Below are 13,279 nucleotides of genomic sequence, written 5' to 3' on the forward strand. Positions count from 1 at the left end.
GGTGCGAAATAGCATAACTTTGGCCAAACCACCGATTTTCTCTGGCCCTTACTTTCCTCCCTGAAGCGAGCTATTGTTCAGGCCAAATGGCATTCATTCGTTCGTTCCTTCATTCAGCAAATATTCGTTGCACATTAATTCTGTGCCAGAAACTCTTCCAGGTGCTGCAAATACAATGAACATCCTGTTTTCATGGAGAGAAGATAGACAGTAAATGTCGTATTAGTATTTCGGGGGGTGCTAGGTACTAAATGGGAGTAGGTAGGTAGGGGGCCGTAAAGCATGCTGGGAGCAGGGGTAAAAATTTTAGCTGCGATGTTTAAGGAAAGTATCCTGGAGACAACAACTTTTGAACAAGGAGGTGGGGAGTGAGCCACATGGATAATTAGGAGAAAGGCATTCCAGGCAGAGCAAACGTGAGTGAGGTCTCTGAAGCAGAAGCAAGTCTGGAAAGTGCAAGGAAAAGCGAGAAGGTGCTGTGGCCAAGTAGACGCAGTGAAAGAGAGAGTCAGAGGAAATGATGTCATAGAGGTGATGCTGGGTGGGTGGGGGAGTCACGAGACAATAGAGGTCTCGAGGCCTTTATCAGACACGATGTACAGAGAAATGCTTTTTGGTGAGCAAATAGCTGTCCAAATGTATTTGCTATAATGCAAACAAAACATAGCAGTTCTGGAAGTTGGGTTCTAAAACCAGTCTAGACTGTAGATTTTAGAGTCTCAGTCTTAGTTCTGAAATCTTGGTTCATGTAGAGCCGTAGTCCTCAAAAGGATCCCATGATTCGTGGGTGTAGTCTAGCCCCCTGCGGGCAATATTGTCAAATTCTTGATCAGCATGTAACAGTTGGTGAGTATTATGGCTGTGCGTGAATTTTTAATTTCTTTTTTTTTTTTTAGTATTTATTTTTGAGACAGAGAGAGACAGAGCATGAACAGGGGAGGGGCAGAGAGAGAGGGAGACACAGAATCCGAAGCAGGCTCCAGGGTCTGAGCCGTCAACACAGAGCCCGACGCGGGGCTCGAACTCACGGACTGTGAGATCGTGACCTGAGCCGAAGTCGGACGCTCAACCGACTGAGCCACCCAGGAGCCCCTCTGTGCGTGGATTTTTAGATTGAATGGGATGGTGATGGGGTGTGATGTCTTATGATTAAGAGCGAGGAGTTGTAGCTTAATGCCAAGCCAGCAGCAAGGAAAGACCTCCTTCCTCTGACACGCATGAGAACAGTACCTTGTCAGGATGGTGAGCTGCGTTACCCCAGCAGCGTCACGGAGATGGAGGGAGACCAAAGGCACAATCCAGCAACTGGAGGCTTTTATAGACCCTGTGAGACATTTTTATAACTCAGTAGTGACAGCGCTGTGGTCATGGCTGACCTGTTAAAACCTGCTATTCAGAGATTTTAATTCCGCTAAGCATTCTGCTAAAATTTCAAAAAATCAAAAGGGTGGTGCAAAAACGTATAGAAAGAAAATGAGGGCTGGGATCACTATTTTAGAAGCCAGAGAGTCGCATGATGGTATCTGGTGTGCAGCTTCTGGGCGAACCACTTTGGGCCAATTATGCAGTTTAGACGCATAGACTGATAAGTTGGGTTTGGCCATTGCACTACATGGATGTTTCCCTTTTTTTGTTAGCGGGGCACTTGGTTTATAGAATACTCTCCCCTTCATTATCCTGTCTTGTCCTCCCAACACTTGTGTGGAATTAGCATGAGGAATGTTCCCTTCCTACTATGAGTGAGAAACGTGAGAAACCAGGGGAATGTCGTGACTTGCCCAAGGTCACACTGCTATTAAGTGGCAGCAGAGGTGGGACATGAACCCAAATGATCAACAAACTCATGCTTCCTTCCTTTTCTAGACTGACTTCCAAATGATGACAACGCGATAGAGGGAGACAATCAGGCCAAACCCATGATTTGTTGTTATCTAGAAAAATAGCGTTCCACGGAGTAGCTGCTTTCAATTTTAACCAGTTACCAGCCCCCCATCCAGTGGAAGGCCCAAAGCAGCTCCAAAAACGTCTTCTTTTAATGCAACTGAACAACTGAGAGAGTAACCAGGTTTCATGATCATCGATATACTGGTAACTTCTGGGTTCCCTTGTGTGACAACAGGCTGAACTCTGCAGGCCTGATCAGACAGGGAGGTGTGGGTTGAGAGCCCTGGTCAGTAGGAATTATCTGGGTTCTCTTCATTATCACTGAGAAATTGTCATTTCTGCTTTATAGTTTAGTGTTCTCAACTCGCTTGTCTGGTATTGTTTTATTTGAGAAACCTTTCACTACTGCCCATTCTCCAGTGTAGCATCATCTAACAGAACTTTCTAGGCTGACAGACATGTTTTATATGGTTACCGTCCAATATGGCCGCCGCTCACCACGTGGCCGTGGCTATGGAGTAGTTGAAATGCGGTTGCAGGGACTGATTTTAGGCTTTATTTAACGTTCCTAATTTAAATGTAAAAAGCCACATGGGGCTAAGCCTAGGGCAGGAAGAGGTTAAGAAGGAGAGAGTGAATCAGGGGTGGGTATTGTGTGGATGGGAAGCTGGAGGCCCATGGGATGGCTGGGGGCGCTGGGGGGTGAGGGAGGGGGCTTGGGTTACCTGGTGGGCTCGTATATGGTGTGTGGTATGTGAGGGCCAAGTGGAAGCGGCTGGGGCAGGAGAGTCACTGTGGAAGCTGTGAACAATGGGACTTTGGGAAGTGGGGCTGGGAGGCAGGGTGGGCCCCGGGTGGCGACGGTCACAGTAATGTGGATAATAGTAATAATAACAGTGGAGGGTCAAAGGAGCTTCCTCTGAGACTGGCAAGATGAGGGAGGGGCCCAGTGGCCGGCTCCTGTCACACTGTGGGCCCACAAGTCCTGAAAACCCAGGAGAGCACTGCCAAGGGGGAAAGGAAGGTGGGGGCCGAAAGGGAAGATTTTCCGAACTGGGGAACCAAGGTAAATACAGGAAGTGGAACATTAACGCTATTTGGACTCAAACAAAGGAGAGTTCCCCTTGTCCTTTCAGCTGGCTGGGAATCCTACCCAGGAGGTCTCCGCTATAAGCCTGAGGCTGAGAATGTCCTGAGGTTCGAATGAGGCCTTGGTCCTGAGAGCTCAGGGGGCCCCTCTGGCTCCCTGAGCAAACGTGCACTTCCATTTTGAGAGATCGACGTGGGATAGTTATTTACCATTTGCACGGCAAGGACAGGGACATACAACAGAGCAATTCTGTAACACGGTTCAAGTCATCAAAAGCACCGGGGGAGACTTTTTGGGGGTCCTTTAGGTGACAGTGTTGGGGAGGACAGAAGCCCGGTATGGAGGGCATCCTGAAGAGGAGCTTGTGTGGAGGATGTCAAGGAGGTCTGACCCCTTCTTAATCTCCCCCACGCCGAGATGAGATAACATTCTTACGAAGTAGCAGCCGATAACACTGCGCCATTTAATCCTCCCTGGCAAAACTCCCCTCACTCAAAACAAATATTAGCCCCATTCATTGTACAGATGAAGAAACCGATGCCAAGAGGAGGCGGAACTACCTGAATGGCAGGTTCAAGCTGGAGTAGGGGAGCTTGGGGAATTTGGCCCTTGAGTGTCACCCAGGAAGCCTGGGGAGTTGGGACAGCGTCTTCTTGGAGGTATCTCAGTTGACCGCAATGCTCTTTGTCTGCCCTACTCTTGACTCTCTCCTTTTCACCCTTATGTGTCCTTCCCAGAGTGGCCTTCCCTGATATCCCAGCACCTTGTGTCTTTCAAAGCACTGATTACAATTGTCCCCCTCCCTTCATTCTACCAGTCTTCTCCAGGTAGAATGCTGTGACTTCTGTGCAGTTGAGGACTCTGTCTGTATCGCTCGCCCTTAGATCCTGACATCAAGTGAAGTGCTTGGTTCATAATATGAATGGTGACTATTTTGTGGAGCGAAGGATCCTCTGAGCTTCTAGAAATGGGGCCTGACCAGAGGACGGGGGCTCCTCCAGGAGGGCCAGGAGGACAGAGTCCTTTGAGGGTGCTAGTGTCAAGGGCCATGGGGTAGAAATGACAGCTGGGTTTGTGCCAGTGAGAGGAAAATGTCCCCCTTGTCCATCTTTACTGTGTTTCAATAGGTAGGAGCGTGGCTGGGGCCGGGTCTGAGCAGGTGTCAGAGAACTGGAACAGCCCTTGCGCTGTGTGAGGAACAGAGCCAGGGTGGGGCAGGTACGTGCCTCTTTGAGGGCTCGGGCTTCACGGACTTGGTCTCACTTGCTTCTGTCGACAGTACTTCGAGGCAAGGGTTCCTACCGCCGTTTCCATCTTGCCGGTGATGAAACGGACTCTCTAAGAGGGTAAATCCAACACCATGCAGGCGAGATGGTGGAGGGGGGATGCCCACTCAGGTGTGTCCAGCGTTCTGACTCCTTTGTCTAGTGATTATGACTGTGCTTTTGAGTCAGAATGCCTGGGTTCGCATCCCTGTTTCTTCACTTACTAGCGGTGTGCTTTTAGGAAAATGATGGCACTCTTCTGTGCCTTAGCTTCCTCATCTAAAAAATTAGGATAATATGAGGGTCTACCTTATAAGGTTGTATAAGGACTAAGTAGGTCAATACCTACAGGTAAATAGGCAGAGACTCAGAACAGTACCAGGCACTATCATCCTTTTCCTCATCACCATCACCATTTATTTATTGGATTTCCTTCCTCCGTTGCTGAGGGTGTCCACAGGCTCTGAACGGCTAGGAAGGGAAACCACCTAGGAAGATCTGAGAGAAGATTCTGACGTAGGGAAGCTCTGGAAGCGGCGAGAAATCGCTCAGATCTGGCTCTTACGACAACGATCTCTTTCTCCTGCACCTGCTTCTTTCAACGACTAAGACATTTCGCGGCAGGTTACGTGAGTTTCCATACAGTAATTGCGATCTTTCTTTCCTTTCATCCGTTATTTCTGGTGGGAGAGGAGAGCAATGACTCTGTCCCGACTTTGTCGGGAAATGAACACATCAAAATAACACTTTTTGCGATGGTGCGTCAGCGAGGGTCGCAGGGATGCCCCCAGGGGATGTGAAAGGCCAGGCTGAAGCTCTGCCCTGTGTTCAAATACAGGAGTCTCAGGCTGATCCTTGAGCAGAGCCCGTGGCCTTTCCAGGCGTAATCAGAGGAGAGAGAGGAGGTGCACAAGAGAGGGAAATCCCAGACACCCCTCCGAAAGGTGTCTTGGCATAGTAATATTTACAGGGCACCATGGGTATTCACGACTGGCTACACAGGATTGTTCTTCCTTCTGTTAATGGACTGTTCCCGTATGTTTCCCATTTGGGGCATAATTAAGAAATTCCATAGAACTGGCCAAGGAATGGTATGGGAAGTAGAGTTATCTCCCAGATTTCTTTTTTTTTTCTTTTAATTTTTTAAATGTTTATTTTTGAGAGAGAGACAGAGTGCGAGTGGGGGAGGGGCAGAGGGAGAGGGAGACCCAGAATCTGAAGCAGGCTTCAGGCTCTGAGCTGTCAGCACAGAGCTGGACGTGGGGCTCGAACTCACGGACGGCGAGATCATGACCTGAGCCGAAGTCAGAAGCTTACTGACAGAGCCACCCAGGTGCCTCTCTCCCAGATGTCTCATCTGGCTTTGGACCCCGCACTCCCCCAAGCTCAGGACATCCTAAAAGCGTCCTCTCTGGAACACCCAGGTGGGCAAATGATGAGAGAACCCTGGTGTCCCTGCGACACTGCTTGGCCTCTTCTAGAACCTTCAAGAGCCCAGAATACAAGTTCCATTGTGATCCGTTAATGCAGGAAAGAATTGTGTGGTTTGTTTAAGGAGAAGCAAACCCTCAGTGGAAACACACATCTGCTGGGATTTTGGAGAGACTTTCTGTCATCAACCTAGCAAGTCAGCAGTGGAAAACGCGTCTGTCCATAGGTGGCAGAACCCAGGTGAGTGTTGCAGAAAACAGATTGGATGTGGTAAGAGATACAGCCGTGGATTTGACAGTGAAACAAAATCCTGAACCTGGACCTGGTGGCTCTAGGAAGATATTCTCTTCCTGATTTCCACACTTTCTTTCCACTGGAGACAAGGGGGCTAAAAAGTCCTCAAGAAAATAGAGGAGATATCCCGACCTTTTATTCTGGCATAAATGGTTCATTTTACCAAATTCAAAAAGTTGATTAAGTTCATATTAGAAAGAAGGATTTTTGTTGTTGTTGTTGCTGTTCAGTAACCAACTTGCTAAAAAACAGTTCTGGAAAGAATTTATGTTCAGGTGAGAGAAATAAACAAGAGATTCTCAGTGCTAGCTTTGAGTTTGAGATCTGAGTGGAAAGAATTACTTCCCATTGCCTCTTGTTTTTATGCGATAAATATATAGATGTGGTTTAACTTGCTTAGGCATTTATATAGCAGATCACAGAAAGAAAGGAAATGGATGTTTACTGAGGGTTACTATGTGCCCGTCACTTTCTCATCTAGTGAATACCGACAGCTCACGTTTATTGAGTATTTAAGTAGAGCCCAGCACTGCACCACACACATTACAGTCAGTTCTATTTTAATGCAACACATAGCACATGCATTCTTTTTCTAAAGGTGTTTTTAATGTTTATTTATTTTTGAGAGAACACAAGCGGGGGGCAGAGAGAGAGGGGGAAGACACAGAATCCGAAGCAGGCTCCAGGCTCTGAGCTGTCAGCACAGAGCCCAACACGGGGCTCGAACTCACAAACTGTGAGATCATGACCTGAGCCGAAGTCCGACGCTTAACCGACCGAGCCACCCAGGCGCCCCAACACACGCATTTTTAAAATCACTGTGCTATATGCTAGATCAGGCACTAAAACCAAGGGGCTTCTAGAAACATTGGGATCGGGGTACAACACTCAAAAACGTCATCAGTGACCGATTGCAAAAAGGTAAGAACTAGGTGGGCAAAATGGGTTAAGGAGTTTCAGAGGCACAAAATTCCAGTTATAAGTAAATAAGTCACCGAGATGAAAAGTACAGCCTAGGGAATACGGTCAGTAATATGGTAATCGCGTTGTATGGTGACAGATATGGCTCACTTACTTTAGTGACGACGCTGTGTAAAAATACACAGAATGGTTGAATCGCTGTGTTGTGCCCCTGAAACTGACATAAGAGCGGATGTCAACTATGCTTCAATAATAAATTTTTTTTTTTAAAAAGATAGGAACCTAATCAACATGGCAGCACACTTTGATATGTCGCATGGCTAAAACATACATAAATACTACCGTAAATATGACACTTTCCCTTTCAGGACACCCAAGGATTGCTTGTGTTAAGAGGGCTTTTTTTTTGGCAGCTGGGGAGTAATTACAAAGGGGTCCTCTGAAAGCGGAGGGAGGGTTGAATACCAGGTGTGGATGGATGTGGCTCATAACGCACACGGTCAACTGAGGGAGATGTTTGAGGTGTGTGCACAAGTGTGTGTGTGTGTGTGTGTGTGTGTGTGTGTCCCTACACAGCTCCACTCAGTGGGGTACAGTCTTCTGTATTCACCTAAGTGCTTCTCAAAGATGAAACTTACCGGAAGTAAACACGGAATTCACGTTATGTTCAAATCACTCCCTAGTTACCGATCGCATTGGAGCGAATTCCGTTCTCAAAGTGAATGTTGGGGCGGGACTCTGATGCTTGTATCCCTGCATCTGAAGCCCGTGGGTACTCACGAGGCCAGCATCGTTATCACGGTCCTGACAACTACACTGTGACTCACAGTTTACTTAAGCAAGTTTTCCAGGATCACGGAAAACGTTCGGACCTCACGTCAGTTTTGAACCTTCGACGCAGTTCCTGGCGTGGTATTGGTCACTGGTCTCCCTGCGAGGACAGCGAATCTTTAATTAATCCCCTTTCTCTCCAGACAACAATTCTCCTGTGTTTGTGGGATACCTGTTATGATAACCCTGAGCACTTTTCAGATTTTTCTGAGGCGGGGAATGCAGTCTGGGAGAGAGTAAGGTTAAGGTCATGACTACATTAGGGTTCTATTCCTTTCCTAGGGCTGCCACAATAAATTATCATAAAACTGGTGGCCTAAAACCCAGAAATTTATTCTCTCCCAGGCCTGGAGGCCATCAGCCGAGAACTGAGGTGCAGGCAGGGCCGTGTTCCCTCCAGAGATTCCAGCAGGGAATCCGTCCTTGCCTCTTCCAGCTTCTGATGGCTCCTGGCCTTCCTTGGCTGTGGCCACATCCCTCCAGTCTTTGTCTCTGTCTCCACATGGCCTTCGTCCCTGGGTCTCTCTCTTGAATCTCCCTCCCTCTTGTAAGGATGTCAGTCATCACATTTAGGCTCTACTCTAAATCCAAGATGACCTCAAGACCTTAATTCCATCTGCAAAGATGCTATTTCTAAGTCAAGTTTGCATTTGCAGGCACGAGAGGTGACGACGTGGACGCATCGTGCGGGGGGAGGTGGGGGGGAGACCTCATTCGACCCGGTACAGTCACAACAGGGATTTGAAAGAAACGTACAGAGTTTCTGGCCCGTCCGTAGAGCCACGATGTTTTTTAATGGCCGGGAAGCTCACTCCATCTGCAAAGATGCAGAAGGGTTTTTGGAACCTCAAAGCTGGTAAGTTCGTCTCTCGGCAGAGCCTAGTGTCTGACAAATTACAAATTATCTCCTCCCTTGGGGGCATCTCTAGCGAGGACCTTGCAGGATAACAGAGAGGGAGGCCCGATGGGAAGGGGGAGGGCGTCCTACAGGCTCTGGGGCACTCTGGATGCCGGCAAGAGCTTTGTTTTGCAGGCGGGCACACCTGGGGCCCGTTGATAATGTTCGGAGGATGGAATTCAAGACTTCCGGAAGCGGCCCTTCTCCCTGGACTCAGGGATGAACCTTGCAGAGGCTCCGGAAAGGCCACCAAATCACCTAGGCCAGTGGTTCTTTCATTTTTAATGTCTGGAGGCATCACCCGGACAGCTCATTCAAACACAGATACCTGGACGTCACCGCCACCCTCCACTACCAGCACCACCGAGATTCTCACTCAGCATGGGGCCCGAGATTTTGCATTTCCAGCAAGCTGCTGCTGGGCCGGGGCAGGGGGGTGGGCACCGCGTGAGTAGCACTGAGTAGGGAGGTTGTATAGACAGCCAAGTGGGCCAATCTGTGCATCACGTTCAAGGACCGTCCAGAGGAAGGCCGCTCAAAGTCGTCTCGCTTGGATCCCTACGTCCCGAAGAACAAGGGACATTGCAGAGTTGGGTCCACGATCCAGAGTTCTGAAAAGTCTTTCTGCTCCTTCTTTTTTTTTTTTTTTTTTTTAAATGTTTATTTATTTTTTGAGACAGAGAGAGACAGAGCATGAACGGGGGAGAGTCAGAGAGAGGGAGACACAGAATCTGAAACAGGCTCCAGGCTCTGAGCTGTCAGCCCAGAGCCCGACGCGGGGCTCGAACTCACTGACCGCGAGATCATGATCTGAGCCGAAGTCGGCCACTTAACCGACTGAGCCACCCAGGCGCCCCTCTGTTCCTTCTTAATTCTCTCTTCTGCGGCACAGCTGGGGTTCTCATCTCCATGCTTCCCCACTTTGCTCGCGGAGCTCTGGCCTGCCCTCTTCTTCTGACTCTTCCTCCTTCTCCCCTTTCCCTCCGACGCTGCTTCCCACTCTCCTAGGATCTGGGTGGTCAAAGAGAGAATTCTCCCAGAGGGTGGAGCCCGGGGAGGCAGATACCGATAAATCTTGTCTCTCTCAAGCGTATTAATATTTCATGTCTCAACTCCAGAGGGAAAACCTTCACTGACCCAGAGTGACCTGCAACCACTCAGGAGAATGTTTCTTTTTTAAATAATTTAACTTTATATGGTAGAAAAGCCAGGGCGGGGGTGTCCTGAGTGCTTCCATTAGCCTGTACTTTCCCTGTAACGCCGCTGAAATTGCCAGGGTTGTGACGGCCACAAGTCCACTTGGTGTAAACTTGTTGATTGTGTTATTTGTATCTCTTCATCCAAGTTTTATTTTCCATCTTGACCAGAAGGAGGTGTATTAATAGATGAAATATTATAGGTAAATATACCTGTATAGCTATGTAAAGGTTTCTTCTCCTTCTTACTTAAGTTTATTTGGTTTTGAGAGAGAGAGTGTGAGTGAGGGAGGGGCAGAAAGAGAAGGAGAGCGAGAGAATCCCAAGCGGGCTCCGCACTGTCGGTGTGGAGCCTGACACGGGGCTCGATCCCACGAACCGTGAGATCATGATCTGAGCTGAAGTTGGATGCTTAACTGAGCCACCCAAGTGCCCCCAACATATCTTTATATATTTTTATAAGTATATAGTAACATACTACTATATACATAAAGCAGTCTGTAGAGTTTAAACATTCTAAACGTATCTTTTAATTTGGTACTGGAGTTGAGAGGCGGGGAGTGTAGCAGAGCAGAATCTGGGATCCGAAGGCAGGAACCAAGCGGGGTGAAGTCTAGTGGTTGGATGATGGAAGGCTGCTCCCTGTCCAGGAGGGTCTGCCTCAAAGTGCCTCACCTCTCTCTCTTCGTCGTCCCACCCCTGCACCGGCCAGCCTGCTGCTCCCCGGGCCCTGACTGAAAGCACTCGGCCAGGCTGGGCTGGGCGGGACAGGCACAGGATTCTCTTACTGAGGTCCGCAGCCATGGTGAACGTTACAGCGGCCACGGCCACGTCTGCCTGCCGCAGCCAGGCCAGTCCTGCTGGTGCACGAGCCCATTGTCCCAGCAGCCTCTTCCCTAGATGACCTATATTCTATAGAATATATGCCTGGAATGTATATAGCGTTCCCCATATACTTCTGAGTACTGCACGCACATTCTCTAGAATGCACACATGTACACCCTAGAGGTAATATATACACACTAACTGGGTAATGGACATGCTAAAGTGGCCGAAGACACAAACCATCCCCTGTGCGCCCGTGTCTCCCTGCCTGGGGACTTTGGCCGCGGGCAAGGCTGTGCCTGGGAGCGGTTCTGGGATCTTTAGAACCAGTGCTGAGCAGAAAACGGTAGAAAAATACCATAGTTTCTCCCCTCAGTGGAACAAGTCTGAGATGCGTGCAACCCATTTATTATCAGACCCTGCACTGGCCTTTCTCCCTTCCCCACTCCCTCATTGTGCTGCCTGGATTCCCAAATGATGGAGTCCGCCCGTCCTCAGAGTCTGCTACTGGGGGGAATTTAAACAAAGGCAATACACCACAGATAGTCCCCACGCAGATCTTCGAAATTTGGCAAAAATCCACCCAAGCGTGTTTTTGTTTGTTTGTTTTGTTTAATCATGCCATTCAGAGAGCTGCTTCTCTTTCTCCAGGTATAACTTTCCTATCTGCGTAAGTGTCATTCTCTTTGTCTGCGTCTACTAAGTGCCCTTGCAATAATCAAACTGAAAAATAACTTCTGTACTCACTTCCTATTTTTCAGTTATCTACAACTTTCTGGAGGCTTTGACTCTAATACATTTTTAGTCACTTTGTGTGAAATCTCACTTTCTTTTCCTTTTAAGTTTCTATTTGGCTCAAGACTCTGCCTGTCCCATATGGTGAGTGCAGGCAAAGTCTCACTGAGTTGTTTCCCCTGAAAATTTATTGTCAGAACGTTTCTTTGGAGTACGCGTCATTCCTCTGGGGGCTAAACGGGGGTGGCGACCTGTTTCGAGAAATCCTACTTGTGGCCCATGCTGGGCACGGATATTCTCCTACATATACATAGCAGCCTGGCTTCGAGTACATAGTTGATGCTAAACAAATGCTAATTAATGATAACCTAATAGAAAATAGAATTAGGGCAAACACATGCAGTGCATAACGACATCCTAGATTTTTCAAGTAACATTCATCGCATTTATTTTAGTCTTCTCAAACTCAAGCCAATCTTTCAAGTCAGCTCTGAAGAAAAGAGGAGATTAGGGTTGGGTCGGTTTTTCGGTTTGTTTTGTTTTGTTTTGTTTTGTTTTTTGTTTTCCAGAACGTTCCATCCTGTAGATGCCTGTATTTCCCGGGCCGAGGCAGAGGTAGCTGTGGGCCATGAGGATGTATGGGATGTGGTGGAAAGTTTGTCTGTAAGGATGGGGTCCTTTCTTCTTCCAGAGAGGATTCTCACTGGGATTTAGTACACCATGCAGGAAATTGTCATTCGAAAAGATAAAGGTTTTATTTAATTAATAGGATGGGTGAAGTCACAGACTCCCTCCCTGGTTTATAACCTGGACTGGGGCCAAGACCGGGGTCAATGAGAAGGGGGCGAGTGTGACGTCCACACCTTCTTTCCTTCAGTAACTCTTTTTCATTTTTCACTGATTCTCATCCTTCCACGGAGACCGTTTAGACCTGGTCATCGCACGTCCTGCAACCGCCCCGGCCTTCAGCCTCTGGACCTGCCCCCTCCCTCCGCCACCGGACCTCCGAGGAAACGTGGTCTCCACACACAACGGAGTATAATTCAGCCATAAAAAGGAGGCAAGCCCTTCTGCAGGCGGCAATGTGGAAGAACCTGGAGGACATTGTACTAAGTGACATAAGGCAGACACAGAAAGACAAATACTGCCCGATTCCACATAACGGGAGGCACTCAAAATGGTCAGACGCAGGCAAACAGGAGGTGGGATGCTGGTTGCCCCGGGCTGGCAGGGAAGGGAAAATGGGGAGTCACCGTTTAATGCATCTCAAGTTTAGGTTGTGCAAGGTTAATAAGTTCTAGACATCTGTGCGCTGCTGTGCGTATAGCCAACAGCACTGTACGTGCTCTTAAAAATCTGTTACAGGGTATAGATTTCACATAAAGGGTTCTTACCACAATAATTAAAAAAAAAAAAAAAGAGGGGCACCTGGGTGGCTCAGCCCATCAAGCTTCCAACTTTTGATTTCCGCTCAGGTCGTGATCTCACGGTTTGGTAGTTCGAGCCCCACGTCGGGCTCTGCGCTGACAGCGCGGAACCTGCTTGGGATTCTCCCTCTCTCCCTCCCTCCCTCTCTCTCTGCCCCTCCCCTGCTGTCTCTCTCAGGTGAGCTCTCTTTCTCTCCCAAAATAAATAAATCAACATTAAAAAGAAAAGCTAAATCTCACCAAGTTGCCTAAGCCTCGGCTCACATGCCTGGAAACAGATAATGCCAACTTGGTGTCACTGGGAGGACGACATGTGATAATATTTTCTGGATGTCTGGGACGTCCCTGGCGATGAATGAATGTCGGTCGTATACCCCTCAGAGCAGTGCATGTAGCACAATGGGGAACGCAGGCTCGGAAGCCTGCCTTTGCCATTTGCTACTTGGGAGATTCAGGGGGATGTTATTTCATCTCTCTGTGCC

The 13,279-nt window shown here is 48.4% G+C and overlaps 1 long non-coding RNA gene across 2 annotated transcripts; it reads left to right on the forward strand.

Annotated features, from left to right (window-relative positions):
- Positions 1–305: 305 nt before the first annotated feature.
- On the forward strand, positions 306–12,985 carry LOC131485759 (uncharacterized). 2 transcript variants are annotated; one of them, XR_009248994.1, is made up of 4 exons: positions 306–846; positions 4,689–4,868; positions 8,373–8,572; positions 12,291–12,985. It is a non-coding gene; the product is annotated as an uncharacterized LOC131485759 (long non-coding RNA). The 2 variants fall into 2 exon arrangements; XR_009248995.1 differs by having other exon boundaries at positions 12,300–12,985.
- Positions 12,986–13,279: the final 294 nt, after the last annotated feature.

The sequence above is a fragment of the Neofelis nebulosa genome, chromosome 9, assembly GCF_028018385.1.
Source record: "Neofelis nebulosa isolate mNeoNeb1 chromosome 9, mNeoNeb1.pri, whole genome shotgun sequence".
NCBI classification, from domain to species: Eukaryota; Metazoa; Chordata; class Mammalia; order Carnivora; family Felidae; genus Neofelis; species Neofelis nebulosa.